Source organism: Urocitellus parryii, chromosome X, assembly GCF_045843805.1.
Source record: "Urocitellus parryii isolate mUroPar1 chromosome X, mUroPar1.hap1, whole genome shotgun sequence".
NCBI classification, from domain to species: domain Eukaryota; kingdom Metazoa; phylum Chordata; class Mammalia; order Rodentia; family Sciuridae; genus Urocitellus; species Urocitellus parryii.
In genome coordinates this window covers 53,703,620-53,720,105 of record NC_135547.1, presented here as the reverse complement: position 1 = coordinate 53,720,105, position 16,486 = coordinate 53,703,620, and positions in this window count along the sequence as shown.

Below are 16,486 nucleotides of genomic sequence, written 5' to 3'. Positions count from 1 at the left end.
CTCTGTCTCTCCTCTCTCACTCTCTCTAAAAAAAAAAAAAAAAAATGAACTAAAGAAACTCAACAGACACTTCTCAGAAGAAGACATAGAAATTATTCAATACATAAAAAAAAATATTCAATCTCACTTATCATGAAGGAAATGCAAGTGAGAACAACAATAACATATCATCTCATCCCAGTTAGATGGCTGTCATCAAAAAAGACAAAAATTAACAAATACCGGTGAGGATGTGAAGAAAAGGGAACTCTTATATGCAGTTGGTGGTAACGTAAATTAGTACAGCCATTACAGAAAACAATACGAATATTACTCAAAAATTAAAAATAGAACTACAATATGATCCAGCAATCATAATTTTGGATCTTCATCCAAAGAAGATAAAAAAGATACATGCACTCCCATGTTAATTGCAGTATTATTCACAATAGTGAAAATATGGAATCAATACAGATGCCCTTCAGTGGATAAATAAAGAAATTATATCTTTATACACACACACACACACACACACACACATACACACACACAATGGTAAGAAGCATGGAAACACAAGTTGAGGAATCACTTCTGATTCTTCTTCAGGTCAGTAGGGTAACTATAGTTAATCTGTAATACTTCAAAATGACTGAAAGAGAGCAATATGAATTTCCCAGCCCATAAATAGAATAATGTTGAAGAGATGGTGTTTTAGTCAGCTTTTTCATCACTGAGACCAAAAGACATGATGAGAACAATTCTAGAAGAGGAACAGTTATTGAGGGCTCATGATTTCCGAGGCCTTAATACATAGATCAATGACTCTACTGCTCTGGGCCCCAGATGAAGCAGAACATCATGGTGGAAAGGTGTGGTGGAGAAAAGCAGCCCAGATCACTACCACAGGAAGCAGAGAAGAGTGTTCTATTCACCAGGAACTAAAGATATACCCAAAGTCATGCCCCCAGTGATACACATTCTCTAGTCACACCCTACTTGCCTTCAGTTACCACCCAGTTAATCCCTATAAGGGATCAATTCATTGATTAGATTATAGCCTCATAACCCAATCATTTCACCTCTGAACCTCTTGCATTGTTTCACACATGGGTTTATTCGGGGCCATCTAAACCATGGAAAATAGGAAAACTTACCTAATTTGATTATCACATATTGTATACATGTAGTGAATTACCATAATGGGCTCCATAATGATGTACAAATATTATGTCTCAATAAAAAAGAAAAGAACTGGCCTTAAATACTGTGCTCTGATTCATTAGCTGTGCAATATCAGATAAACAAGTAACCTCTCTGAGATATTTCATCAACTAAGAAATATATTACCTTATAAATTTGTGTGAGGACAAAGTGATATAAGTATGTGGATATATATATATATATATATATAATCAAGTGCTATAAATGTAAATTGATATTTATTTTTTTACAAAGGATTAGTATTGCTTTGTTGCACAGAAAGATGACATTAGGTTTCAGAGTCATATGTTTTCAAAATCTCATTAAAAATGTGTGCTTTCGGGCTGGGGATGTGGCTCAAGCGGTAGCGCGCTCGCCTGGTATGCGTGCGACCCGGGTTCGATCCTCAGCACCACATACCAACAAAGATGTTGTGTCCGCCGAGAACTAAAAAATAAATATTAAAAATTCTTTCTCTCTCTCTCTCTCCTCTCTCACTCTCTCTTTAAAAAAAAAATGTGTGCTTTAAAAAATTTTGCTTATAATTGTTAACTCATTTGTTTCACTGAGGACCAGAATGCTTTATTTCTTAGCAGCCTCATTTATTCAGTACATAGATTTAGGTTTCTGTATTCTGGAAGAAAACTCTCATACATAATGAAAAGGTGGAGATCTTATTTACATGCAAAAATTTTACCACCACTGCTGTCACTCCCTCTTGCTCTGCAGATTCAGAAGCATTCACTGAAACTCAGCTAGGATGATATATCTATGATTTAATATCATTTTTTCTTTATGCCTTGTTGAATGATGCTGAGGTCTGGTTCAAAGAAACAGAGGTGGTTCTTAAGAGTCAATTGTCAATTCGTTGCCAAGTTGCTGATAAGACCAAGGTGATTTTAGACAATGACACCAGAAGTAAGAGTTTGTATTATGCAAAACATCAGCATTAATATATTAATACACATAGTACATGCAAGCCCTTTACAATTATTTATTAAACCATCCAGTCTTTATGGGAGGCACAAAAATTCTGTCAAACCTGTTATTTAGGTGATAAATTGCATCACAAGTAAAATCCAAAGAAGTGGCAATGACAGAAATCCAGAATTTTTGCTCCTGTTGATTTTTTCCCCTTAAGTGTATTTCTTAAACACTCGTCATTAAAGTGAAAAAAAAAATTCTTAGTGTTTCAGAGAAAAGGGAAAAATTGAAACTAATGTTAGTGACTAAATAACCTAACATAGAGATTGTTAGTAGAACATTTAGCCCACTATTCCGAATTTTGGAACATTCCAAAATATAAAGTGAATCATGTGTTAGCTAGGTTTTGAGATACAGTTTTCTTAATTAGTTGCAGAGTCAGTGTTAGCAAAAGGGAATTGAAAAAGCATCAATTAATTAAGTTTAATTTTAAAGACTGTCCTTCAATAAGAATTTTCTACCTGTGATAAGCAATGTTCGGTGATTTTAGACATCAAATAAATGTCCCTTGCCAAATAATTGAGGAAATAATGATCTCCACCCACCTTTCTCTCTGCTTTATTCTTGTGAAATATATCCTATGTAGAAGTTCAGTGGATTAGACAAAGGGGAATGAAGGGAAGGCAGGGAGAATGGGATTAGGAAAGACAGTAGAATTCATTAGTCATAACTTTCCTGTGTTCATATATGAATACATAACTAGTACAACTCAAGAATAGGATTCTAATTAGAATAAGTTATACTCCATGTATGTATGATATGTCAAAATACACTCTATCATGTATATCTAAAAAGAACAAATAAAAAAAGAAATATAGCCTACATACAAAACAATCAAGGACATATATGAAGTTTAAAAATAATATCAAGTAGAACAAATAAATAAATAAATAAGAATAATATCAAGTAAATCTTCAGGAAAATATCCAGAAATATCTACCCATGTATTTAGAAATAGTATACAGTGTTCTGTATGTCTCATTCATGTTGCACTTCCTTCTCCAGAATCAATCACTTCCTCAATTTTTAAATTAATTTTATCTTGATCTTCTTTATAGCTTATCCAATTATGTGCATCATTACTCTAAATAAAATATTACTTTTTGTTGCCATTCTTAAACATTAAGTAGGATCATAATTTGCATGTGTATGTTTTCTCCTGTGACTAGTTTCTCTGAATATGTTTTCTTTTAGTATATGGCATATTTGGGTCCAATTAGTTTTTTAAATTGTTTAAAAAAATATATAGATAACACAAACTGACCATTTAATCATTTTTAAGTATAACATTTTGTGACATTAAGTATACTTTCATTATTTTGCAGCCATTATCACTATCCATCTCCAAAACATTTTCATCATCCCAAATGGAATCTCTGTAATCATTAAGCGATATCTCCCCATTTCTCCTTTTCCTCAACCTCTTCTATCAACTTTTCTATTTCATATCTTTATGGCTTTAACTACTCTTGGTACCTTAAATAAATGGAATCATACAATATTTTTTGGTACTTTTATGTCTGGCTTATGTTTTCAAGGTCCATTCATGTTGTAGCATGTATCAGAATACTTTTTCCTTTCTTTCTTTTTTCATTGAATAATAGTTCATGATATGGATACACCACATTATGTTTTTCCCTTCATCCACTTATGAACACTGAAACTGCTCCAAGTTTTTAGCTATTGTGAATAATGCTGCTATGAACATTGACATATAAATATCTCCTTGAGATGCCACTTTGAAATTTTTGTGTGTGTATTCCTAGAATTGGAATTGCAGGATCATATGACATTTCTGTTTATGTTCCTTCAACCATATGAATTTCCATAGCTTGTTTACTGTTTTAGATTTCAACCAGCAAGACAGTAAGGACTCAGGGTTCTCTACACTTGCCAACACTATCTACTTACTTACAGTAAATTCTAGTGGGTATACACAGCTGCTTTTGAGTATTTTAATTTCCCCCTACTTGGATGTTCTATTGTATGTTTGCTCCCATAATGCGTTGCCCCAGGCATCTGAAGTTTTCACAAGCAGCAGTGACTCTCCCTTTTCTCATCTGAGAGCTGAGATAGGCAAGACCAATTCTTCAAGGAGTCTCAGAATTAGAATATTACAAATGAGATTTGGCAGGATTCCTCTATTTTAAGGGGAGGAATCTGGAACTGGGAAGGTGCTTCCCCCAAAGTAAGACCAATTCACACTACTGGGATGGATGTGGGGCCAGTGACACTGAAGGTGAAGCTCAGTGGTAGAGTTTTTGCTTAGCATGTGTGAGGCTCTGGGGATGGATTCCAAGCATAGGTGAGAAGAGGAGGAGCAGTAAAATTTTCTATTGTATAGAATATGACTTTTTTCTTGATTGAGCAATTGGGCATTTACTTGAGATTGCTATAAAATTTCCGCTGCTTTCCAGAGACTCCGTAAGGTTATTTTATTACTGCTGTTGACCGGTGACGAGTCCTTGCTTCCCCAATGTTGAAGTATAACACCAGAGAAGCACGCCAAGGCAAGGTCAGAGTGGAAATTAGAAGTCTATTAAAGGACAGCAGAAAAGACTTCTCCCAGAGGAAGACAGGGACCCAAGAGATAGAATCCGTGGAAGTGCGGTTGTTTCCCCCTTTTATAGTTCTTTCAGTGATGGAATGTAGGTTGGAAGGCCCAAGGGGTGGGACACAGGTGGGCCAAAGAAGTAATCTGGGCAGGAAGGACTTCTGAGTCAGCACCTTCAAGTTTGCTGGGGGCTGTTCATTAACACTTCTTTGGGATGGGCTCTGGGCCTTGGACTTTTCCGGGACTTCATTAACATTCCAAGAGTTGCTCAACTTTTCCGGGAATTCATTCTCAACATGGCCTCCATTTTAGATTTCACTTGATATTAGACTCGATTTACCTAATTACACTGACTACCTAACTTTAAATCTGGCTTCAATTTTAACCAGTTGATGATTGTTTTTTCATGGGTAGAATCAGAGCTTGGAGTTTCCTAGGCCATTCTGTTGATGTCACACAGTTATTTCTTAGTGGTCATTCATATTGATACATATTTATATATGCAGGGGAGGGAAAAATTTCTCTATCCTGTTAGTTTTAAAACTGGGGCCAGTGACTGACAAAAGAAAAAGAAACAAAGGAAAAACATACCAATTGTATTTGATGTTACTATTTTTATATGCATAGGACTTCACAGAAGAGGAGTTAAAAACTCTCAAAAGCAGTTAGACTGGGGGATTATATGCCATTTATAAAAGGATGACAAACATCATAGAGAAATGACAAAAGAAACGAAAAGCCATTGGGGCTTCTAAGCATGGTAAATTATGAGAAGGTAAATATATGGGGGAACTAATGGGGGAAACTAATCTTAGTACTGTTTACATCTCTGGTGATATTGCTTGTGCTCCTCTTCCTGGTGTGGAGATTGAGGACTCCTTCACAAAAAGCATCTCTGCCATGTTTTTCAGCAGATAGCTCTTCCTGTGTCAGCTTTTTTCAATAGTCTTCAGTTTAAAATAACCCTTATGCCAGAGGCATATTTGAGGATGCATATTCTGATTCTCTTCATATGTATAGCTGATTCATTCTTTTTTTTTTTTTTTTTGTATTGATGTAGGACAGATGAGGCTGAACACCTGAGGAATTTTCAGGAAACAAATTTATTTAAGCTACCATGGTCCAGAGGTGCTAATGCCTAAAAATCTATGAATTCCAAGGCTGGAAATTCTTTGAACTTTATACCCAGTGGGAGGGAGTTTACATTTTTCCTGGGAGTTTACATTGAAGAAGTACTTTTTGTTCTATTTTCTTAGACTAGACAGAGGTTTTCATAAGTCTTTACCTCAGAAAGCAGAAATAGTCATTTTTTTTTTCTTACCATTATCAAGCTTGCAGGCAAACTCAGCTTTTACAAGAAAAAGCAACTGAGCCCTTACAGGAAATAGAAAGCTTCAAACCACATTGAGATCTGTGCAGAATTTTTGTTGATAAACTGTTGTTGAGAACAATTATGGTGAGGGTCTTTGGAGCAGCTTAATTATGACTCTTCTGTGGAGGGGGGGCACTATAGCATAATAGTTGAATCTATAGAGCGTTGCCATTATAACAATATTGAGCTTTTTGACCTTAGAATATGATTTATGTAAATCTTATTCTAAGATGTTCTATTTGGGTCTTTAAGATATCTCTGTTGGGGCTAAGGTTTTGGCTCAATGGTAGAGCGCTCACCTAGCATGTATGAGGCACTGGGTTTGATTCTCAGCACCACATAAAAATGAAATAAAAATATTATTTGTCCACTTACAACTAAAAAATAATATTTAAAAAGATATCTCTGTCAAATATCTTCTGTCTTTCAGCATATAGCTGTTTTACAGTTTTAGTCAGATTTATCCCAAATATTTCATGTTTGATATCATTTTAAATTATGTTTTTATTTCAATTTCTGGTTGTTTGTTAGCATTGTATAGAAATACAATTGCATTATTGAATTTATTTGTTGCTATAGTATATTGCAACATGTGTCAAGGTCATTTATTATTTCTAATATTTTTCTGTAAATTTCATCAAATTTTCAATATTGATAATCATACAGTCTATAAATAAAGACAGCTTCACTTCATCCTGTCTAATCTGAATGCCTTTTATTTATTTGTTTTTCTTCCTTGATTGATGAGGATAGGATTTTCACTGTACTATGCAGTGTTGAAGAGGAGTAGTAAGAATAAGAGTCAAAAGAAAATATTGGATAAATAGGATTTTATCAATATTACAAGTTTGCTCTTTGAAAGAGACCATTAAGAAAGTGAAAATGTAAATGACAGAAATTTAGGTAGAGGGATAGATAAATAGAAGATAGATGTGTATCTATTAATATTTCTATATCGCCAAGAATTTACATCCAGAATGCATAAAAATCTCTTAAGAGGAACGAGAATGAATTTTTTAGAAAGATGAAGGCCATTTCCACTTAAAATACAACAAGCTTCAGTATAAAATTACTTCTGTCCTAATAATTAGGATCCCTGAGATCTGTTTCAGAATGATAAAAGCTGTATGTACACAATGGAGTTCTATACTACCCTCAAGAATGAAACTATGGCACTTTCTGGTAAATGGATAGAACTGGCAAACTTTGTGCTAAATGAAGTAAGTTAGACTCATAAAGTCAATAGTCGAATGATTTCTCTCACATGTGGAAGCTAGAACTAAATAATAGAAAAAATGCGTGGGGAGAGAGCATGAAAATAGAAGGAAGATTAGTGGAGTAAAGGAAGGGAATTGAGGGAGAGGTAGGAGGGATGAAAAAAGAGGAATGATGGGATGAAATTGACCAAATTGTACTATGTATGTATATAAATATACCACAACGAATTTCACCTTTATGTTTTTCTATAAAGCACCAATTTAAAAAAACATTAAGTAAATAGATGAAGACCATTAGAGTAGAGGAAGGACAACATGGGGAGGAAAAAAAGGAGAGAACAAGGAAACACCTGGGGACTGAGTGGAGAAAATAATGTTTTATGCATGTATGATAACATCAAAATGAACCCCATTATTATGTATAACTATAATTTGCTAATACAAAATAAAGAAGAATGAAAATGCAATACATGCAGATAGATGTGCTTTTTTTTTTCTACAGAGGTAAAGTAGCTTAAAAAAAAGCCAAAAGATTCCTTGGGATTTTCTATGCAAATGATCATGTTGCTTGCAAATAAAGACAAATGGAGTTCTTCTTTTTTAATATATTTCTTTTCCTTTCTGAGTAGGACCTCCAGAAAAGTTATGAAAAGACATCTTGAGAGTGGACATGTTTGGCATGTTCCTGCTTTGAGGGGAAAACTTGTATTACTTCAATATTAATTATGATGCTAGCCAAGAGTTTCAAGATGAATTTTAACAAATGTTGAAAGTGTCACTCTATTCACAGCTTGATGAAAGTTTTATCATTAAAGTGTATTGAATTTTGTCAAATATAGTTTATGCAACTCTTGATATAATCATATAAATTTTCTATGATATTTGTTGATAGGATGCATCATGGATACTGATTTCTGAATGCTAAACCAAACTTGGACTACTGGGTAAAGCCCAGAGGGTTAAAAGTGTATTAACTTTTTTTTTTCTTTTTTTGGTACTGGGGATTGAACTCAGGGGTACTCAACCACTGAGCCACCTCCCCAGCCCTATTTTGTATTTCATTTAGAGACAGGGTCTCTCTGAGTGGCTTAGTGCCTCTCTATTGCTGAGGCTGGCTTTGAACTCGCAACCCTCCTCTCTCAGCCTCCCCAGTAGCTGGGATTACAGGAGTGCACCATTGCACCCAGTGTTGGGAAAAACATATAACAGCAGCAGCACCCCAGAGAAAAACCCCAGCATGGCGTCTAACGACCCTCTTTCTCCTCTTTGTTTCTTTCACTGCCGCGAAACATTCCCGCTGGCGCCAATGTTCAAACCCTGCTGGTGGGAAGCTTTAGCCCCAATTAGAATTAACTTCTTGGGCTCCGGAACTGACATATGGAAGAGCTTGCCAATAAACGGGCGACCTGTTATCTACCTCAGCCCTGGACCTCTTCTTAGACCTATATAAACACACAGCCTTTTGTAATAAAGTGGAAAAACTCTTTGGTAATCTGTGTCATGTGGTGTGGCGTTTTCCAGTCTTACACTATGAGGCACCTTTATTCATGTTTTTTTTTTTTTTTTTCCTGGATTCCCTCTTAAATTAGCAAAAAATAAAGTCAGTGTCTTGATAAAACTTTTCAAAGAATAAATCTTTGTATCTATTTCTAGTTTGTTTACTCTCCCATACCCAGTATGTTGCTTTGGTTGTGAATTTCTTGCATCTTTTTGGCAACTGATATATCTAAAAACCTCAGAGAGATAGTGTCAAAAACTGCTTTGTAGAGTAAGGTTTTGGTATCCACTCCCCATACAAGTAAATGTCAAAAAATGTTAATGAACAGAGATTGAAGTTGTTTTGCTAAACACACAGATGTATGCACATATACAGAATAAATAGTGATGGCATTGTATAGAGCTCTGTCTCTAGATGTTCACAAATATACACAGAATTATGAACACATATAAAACAATATGCCAAAACTACAAATAAGGAGATGCCCTGTTGCAATAAAATTATTTGAGTTTCATTTTTTAGCTTTTGAGAGTTATACGGAAAGCTTATTCTTCTAGGAAATTTTACTCATAAATTGGAGTAAGTATTCTCATAAGATTGAAGTGTTTATGAAGATTAAATAATATGTAAAACATTTAGAAAAGTGATAAGGCATTACGTTTCTGGGGGTGGCAAAAAGACAGTGTAGATAATGAATGATCTTTAGGATCAGAACAATGGGGGCTGGTTCAAAAGGAAGGGAAATTAAATGATAATAGTTCCAGAGCCCTTCCCCCTCCTGTTGCCAAGGTTACCTGCCTCCAGGGAATTGTCCCCACCCTTATTGGAATTGTTAATGAATGCCCCCTGAGCCATTCATTTCCTGCCTATACCCCTGGGTGCCTTCTTTAGCTCACCCTTGGATCACTCCACTTTTGGTCACTCCACCTTTGGTCAGATAAGTGCAGGAGAGGGCATGAGAACAAAGGAAATCTAAAATCAATTTAAAAGGGGCAGGACATGCCCACTCCCTTGGATACCAACTTAGACCCTCTCCTATGCCTTTGCTGAGGAGCATCTCTGCCTCTTTTTCTGTTCCATCCTTTAAATAAAACTTTTTTCTCTTGCGTCAGTGCTTCTTGGGTGTCCAATTTTCAATAGCAGGGAAATAGGACTTGGATTTTCATCACTCATATTAATTCTACACACAACAATGTACGTATTTCTGGTTCCATAAAATATTAGTATTATTCCAACATTTGGAAGACAAATAAGGGCTTAATTTGCACAGAAATAAACACATTTTCCACCAAGACAAACATTTTTATTATGTAGCAAAATATATATTTTATAGATATTTTAATGAAAAGAAAAATTGTGATTATGGATGAAAAGGAAGGTCATAGATCTTTTGATTTAATGTCTTTTCTACCACTCTACCTCACCTGCACTGTTTGAATTTGTATTCCCAGCTCTTCAATGCTATGTAAATATTTGAGAAACAGTGCCTTGAAAGTTCCTTTTTAAATGTAATACTGAAAATGATTAAAAATTTGTGGGCCTAATTAAGTGGCAATGGAGTAGTCCTTAGTCTACAATATAACTAAAGAAAAATCTACCTGAGTGAAAGCTCTCTGTGAAAATTAGATGATAATAGAATGGCGATTGTCTACAAATGAAAAAATGACTCCCCCCCCCCCCTTTAAAAAAATAAGAATACGTTTGTTCATTGTCTATAATCATAAGAGAGGCAAATTCTGTTTAGGAATAAAACTGTCTTTTGAGCTTCTCCAAATCTAGAGGAGTGATGTTCAAACTGTAGTGAACATCCGAATCTGGGGCTGGGTCTCCTAAATTTCATTTTAACAAGTGTTATGCTTGAATTCGGGACCCCCCAAAGACCACCAGAGACCCAAGATCAATGCAAGCTGCAAAAAGGTATTTATTTCGAGCTAGCTCGGTCCTCTGCACGCACACACAGCAACTGGTGACACTGAGAGGCCCCGAGCCCAGGGTTTGCAGCAGTTTTATACATTTTTTGGAGAGGGCAGGGACTTCACATACATCATAGCAAATCATCACACACGGCGGGAAAATCAAATAACAACTCTAAAACATGATTATTAGCACATTCACTGGCGGGAACAAGTTGGGTAGGGGTGATTGGTCAGTACAAAAGGGGTATTCGTTTGAACTGATTGGTTTAAGCCAAGAGGGGTGTACATGCAGAACTACATGGTTATCAATCACCATAAACCACTGGGAGGGTTATCTGACATCCCAGGTATTTCCCTGTCTCATGCTAATTGGTGGCTGCTAGGGGTCTGCTATGGATCCCCATCTAGCCTGACTGAGTCAGGGACACCTGGTGCCCCAGATCTCTCCTGTTATTTGTAGATAAACAACTTAGCAGGGTGGGAATGTGCCTAGGAGTGCTCTGTGGGTTTTTCTTTTTTTCTTTTTTAGTAATATCTAACATTAGGATTCATTTTGACATAATTATAGAACATAGAATATAATTTGCTCTAATACAGTGCCCAGGACATCTTCTTTTCTTTTCTTTTTTTTTTTTTTTTTCAGGTGTCTTGGTTTTATCCTGATTACTGCCTGAGCTGCCCATATGGCTTTATTTATTTATTTTATTGGTTATTCAAAACATTACAAAGCTCTTGACATATCATATTTCATACATTAGATTCAAGTGGGTTATGAACTCCCATTTTTACCCCATATACAGATTGCAGAATCACATCGGTTACACATCCACATTTTTACATAATGCCCTATTAGTAACTGTTGTATTCTGCTACCTTTCCTATCCTCTACTATTCCCCCTCCCCTCCCCTCCCATCTTCTCTCTCTACCCCATCTACTGTAATTCATTTCTCTCCTTGTTTATTTTCCCATTCCTCTCACAACCTCTTATATGTAATTTTGTATAGCAATGAGGGTCTCCCTCCATTTCCATGCAATTTCCCTTTTCTCTCCCTTTCCCTCCCACCTCATGTCTCTGTTTAATGTTAATCTTTTCTTCCTGCTCTTCCTACCTGCTCTGTTCTTAGTTGCTCTCATTATATCAAAGAAGACATTTGGTATTTGTTTTTTAGGGATTGGCTAGCTTCACTAAGCATAATCTGCTCTAGTGCCATCCATTTCCCTGCAAATTCCACGATTTTATCATTTTTTAGTGCTGCATAATACTCCATGGTATATAAATGCCACATTTTTTATATCCATTCATCTATTGAAGGGCATCTGGGTTGGTTCCACAGTCTAGCTATTGTGAATTCTGCTGCTATGAACATCAATGTGGCAGTATCCCTGTAGTGCGCTCTTTTAAGGTCTTCAGGGAATAGTCCTAGAAGGGCAATAGCTGGGTCAAATGGTGGTTCCATTCCCAGCTTTCCCAGGAATCTCCATACTGCTTTCCAAATTGGCTGCACCAGTTTGCAGTCCCACCAGCAATGTACAAGAGTACCCTTTTCCCCACATCCTCGCCAGCACTTGTTGTTGTTTGACTTCCTAATGGCTGCCAATCTTACTGGAGTGAGATGGAATCTTAGGGTGGTTTTGATTTGCATTTCTCTGACTGCTAGAGATGGTGAGCATTTTTTCATGTACTTGTTGATTGATTGTATATCCTCCTCTGAGAAGTGTCTGTTCAGGTCCTTGGCCCATTTGTTGATTGGGTTATTTGTTATCTTATTGTCTAATTTTTTGAGCTCTTTGTATACTCTGGATATTAGGGCTCTATCTGAAGTGTGAGGAGTAAAGATTTGTTCCCAGGATGTAGGCTCCCTATTTACCTCCCTTATTGTTTCTCTTGCTGAGAAAAAACTTTTTAGTTTAAGTAAGTCCCATTTGTTGATTCTTGTTATTAACTCTTGTGCTATGGGTGTCCTATTAAGGAATTTGGAGCCTGACCCCACAATATATAGATAGGAGCCAACTTTTTCTTCTATCAGACTTAAAGTCTCTGATTTGATATCAAACTCCTTGATCCATTTTGAGTTAACTTTTGTGCATGGTGAGAGAAGGGGATTCAGTTTCATTTTGTGGCATATGGATTTCCAGTTTTCCCAACACCATTTGTTGAAGATGCTATCCTTCCTCCATTGCATGCTTTTAGCCCCTTTATCAAATATAAGATAGTTGTAACTTTGTGGATTAGTCTCTGTGTCCTCTATTCTGTACCATTGGTCCACCCGCCTGTTTTGGTACCAGTACCATGCTGTTTTTGTTACTATTGCTCTGTAATATAGTTTGAAATCTTGTATCACTATACCGCCTGATTCACACTTCCTGCTTAGAATTGCTTTTGCTATTCTGGGTCTTTTATTTTTCCATATGAATTTCATGATTGCTTTATCTATTTCTACAAGAAATGCTGTTGGGATTTTGATTGGCATTGCATTAAACCTATAGAGAACTTTTGGTAATATCGCCATTTTGATGATGTTAGTTCTGCCTATCCATGAACAGGGTATATTTTTCCATCTTCTAAGACCTTCTTATACTTCTCTTTTTAGGGTTCTGTAGTTTTCATTGTATAAATCTTTCACCTCTTTTGTTAGGTTGATTCCCAAGTATTTTATTTTATTTTTTTTGAGGATATTGTGAATGGAGTGTTTTTCCTCATTTCCGTTTCAGAAGATTTATAGCTGATATACAGAAATGCCTTTGATTTATGCATATTGATTTTATATCCTGCCACTTTGCTGAATTCATTTATTAGTTCTAGTAGTTTTTTTGTAGACCCTTTTGGGTCTTCTAGGTATAGAATAATGTCATCTGCAAATAGTGTTAATTTAAGTTCTTCTTTTCCTATTTTTTTGCCTTTAATTTCTTTGTCTGTCTAATTGCTCTGGCCAGTGTTTGGAGAACTATGGTGAATAGAAGTGGTGAGAGAGGGCATTCCTGTCTTGTTCCAGATTTTAGAGGGAATGCCTTCAATTTTTCTCCATTCAGAATGATGCTAGCCTGAGGCTTAGCATAAATTGCTTTTACAATGTCGAGGTAAGTTCAAGTCTCTGTGGGTTTTTCCAAGGACTAAGGCCATGTCCCTTCCTTGGACAGGCTAGCTCTGAGATAGAGGCTGGTTTTTCACAAGCTCACAGTTTACTCTGATGTAGCTAACTCATACACAACATTTGGGATAAAAAAATGTATAGAATAATTATTCTTTTACTTTTGTTGGATTTTAAGCTTACTGATTATAAATCAATCTCTGGGTATGGTAACACCAAAAAGGAGATGCTTTAAAAGAGGTAATATACATATTTTTGTGAATAGAAATACATAACTCATTTCTAACTAATTAATCTGATTTTGTGTTGTTGATATCAGTCTCTGATAATTCTGGGTAACTTGAAAAACCATGGTGGACTAAACATTTTGATCAAATTTGAAATTCTTTGCTTTTAAGTTTGAAGACCATGTCTTAAACATTGAAGACTATATTACTTGCCATAATTCTTCCATTAATCCAAATTAATGCAAATAGTTTTGTTGGGTGTATCTCAGAATTTTAGTTATCATAGTGAAGTCATATTTAAAGTTAGGTAGTCAGTGTAGTTAGGTAAATCGGGTCTCCAATGAAATCTAAAATGGAGGCCATGAGAATGATTCCTGGAAAATTGAGCAACTCTTGAAGTGTTAATGAAGTCCAGGAAACAGCCCCCAACAGATTTGAAGATAGCCCATCCCAAAGAAATGTTAATGAACAGCAAACTTGATGATGCCTCAGGAGTCCTTCCTGCCCAGATTACTTCTTTGGCCCACCTGTGTCCCACCCCTTGAACCTTCCCACCTACATTCCATCACCAAAAAGTATAAAATGGAGAGACAAGGGCACTTCCATGGATTCTATCTCTTGGGTCCCCTTCTTCCTCTGGGAGAAGTCTTTTCTGCTGTCCTTTAATAAACCTCTAATTTCTACTCTGACCTTGCCTCAGCATGCTTCTTCGGTGTTATTCTTCAACATTGGGGAAGCAAGGACTCGTCACCGGTCAACAGAGGTAACAATAGCAAAGAAACCTTTTGATTCAATTTTAAAAACTCACTTTGACAAGAATTATCAAAATGTAGTTGGTCAAATACAACTTTTATTGGACCTATATTGACAATGAATACATACTAAACTATTCTCTGTGTATTTACATAGTTATAGAACGTATATGTACAGAGTTACAAAATGCAGGGTGTAATCAAACTGCTTCAATAACATAAATGTCCACTCGATAAAATTGGATGTTCTGTCTCTCCTAAAACACATGAGCAAATTTTAAAAGTTGGTAAATATGCATCAAATTTAGCACCATATTATTTGGATTATTAATTCATCCATTGTTGGACAAGGATTATTTGCATATATTGTTTGTTGTGAATAGTATTGCTATGGATATTCATGCACAAGTTTTGACGGAATGTTCATTTTCGATTATTTTGGATATATATCTAGGAATGTAATTTCAGGGTCACATGGTTATGTGATTCTAGCTTTTACTTATCCAGTAACTTAAATTATTTTCTATAGCAGTTGTACAATTTTAAATTCCAGCAATGTATGAAAATTTCAATTTCTCCAGATCACTCCCCATAATTCATATTTTCTGTACTTTTTATTATAGTCATCCTAATGTGTACTTGTCTCATTTTTTGTGGCTAAAAATGCTTAATATGAGATCCAACTTATTAACCAAGTTTTACATGCACAACACAGTACTGTTAATTATAGATACAGTGTTGTACAAGTGGTCCCTTGAATTCATTCTTCTTAAATAACTGAAATTTTATACCTCCTTAATAGCACTCCTAATTTCTTCTTCATCCCAGCTCTTATAAATATCGCTGTATTCTCCATTTCTGAGAGTTATACAATGTTAGATACTTAATATAAAATAACTGATGCAGTGGCCGTCTTTCTGTGATTAGATTATTTCTTTAGCATAGATCCTTTGGGTTCATTTGGGTCTTGCATGTGGCAGGATTTCCTTCCTTTTTAAAAGCTAAATAATATTCCATTGTATTCTTGGTTTTAATTCATTCTTCTGTGATGGACATTTGTTTTGTTTACATCTGTCATATACTGTGAATAATGCTGAAAGGATCAGAGGTATTCAGATATCTCTTTGAGATACTTATTTTATTTCCTATAGATACATACTCAGAAATGAGATTGCTAGACAATATGATAGTTCTAATTTTAATTTTTTAGAAAACTCCATAATACTTTTCATAACGGAAGCCCCATTATACTTTTCCACCAAGAGTTTAAAAGGGTTGCAATTTCTCCACATTCTTGTCAACACACATTATCATTTTTTTCCTAGTAGCCACTCTAAAAGATGTGAGATGATATCTCATTGTGGTTTTGATTTCCATTTATCTTCTAAGAGTTTCATATTTTGGGTCCTAATGTTTAAGGTTTTAATCAATTTTATATGTATTTATGGTGTAAGACAAGGGTCAATTTCATTCTTTTTCACATGGGATATCCAGTTTTCGCAGCAACCTGTGTTGAAAAGAATTTCTTTTCCATATGTGTATTCTTGTCAAAGATCATTAACCATATCCATATGAGTTTATTTGGGGGTCATTTATTTTGTCTCATTGGTGTATATGTTGATTTTTATTTCATTACTCTGCTGTTTTAACTGCTTTAGCCTTGTAGTATGGTTTAAAATCAGGAAGTGTAGTGCCTC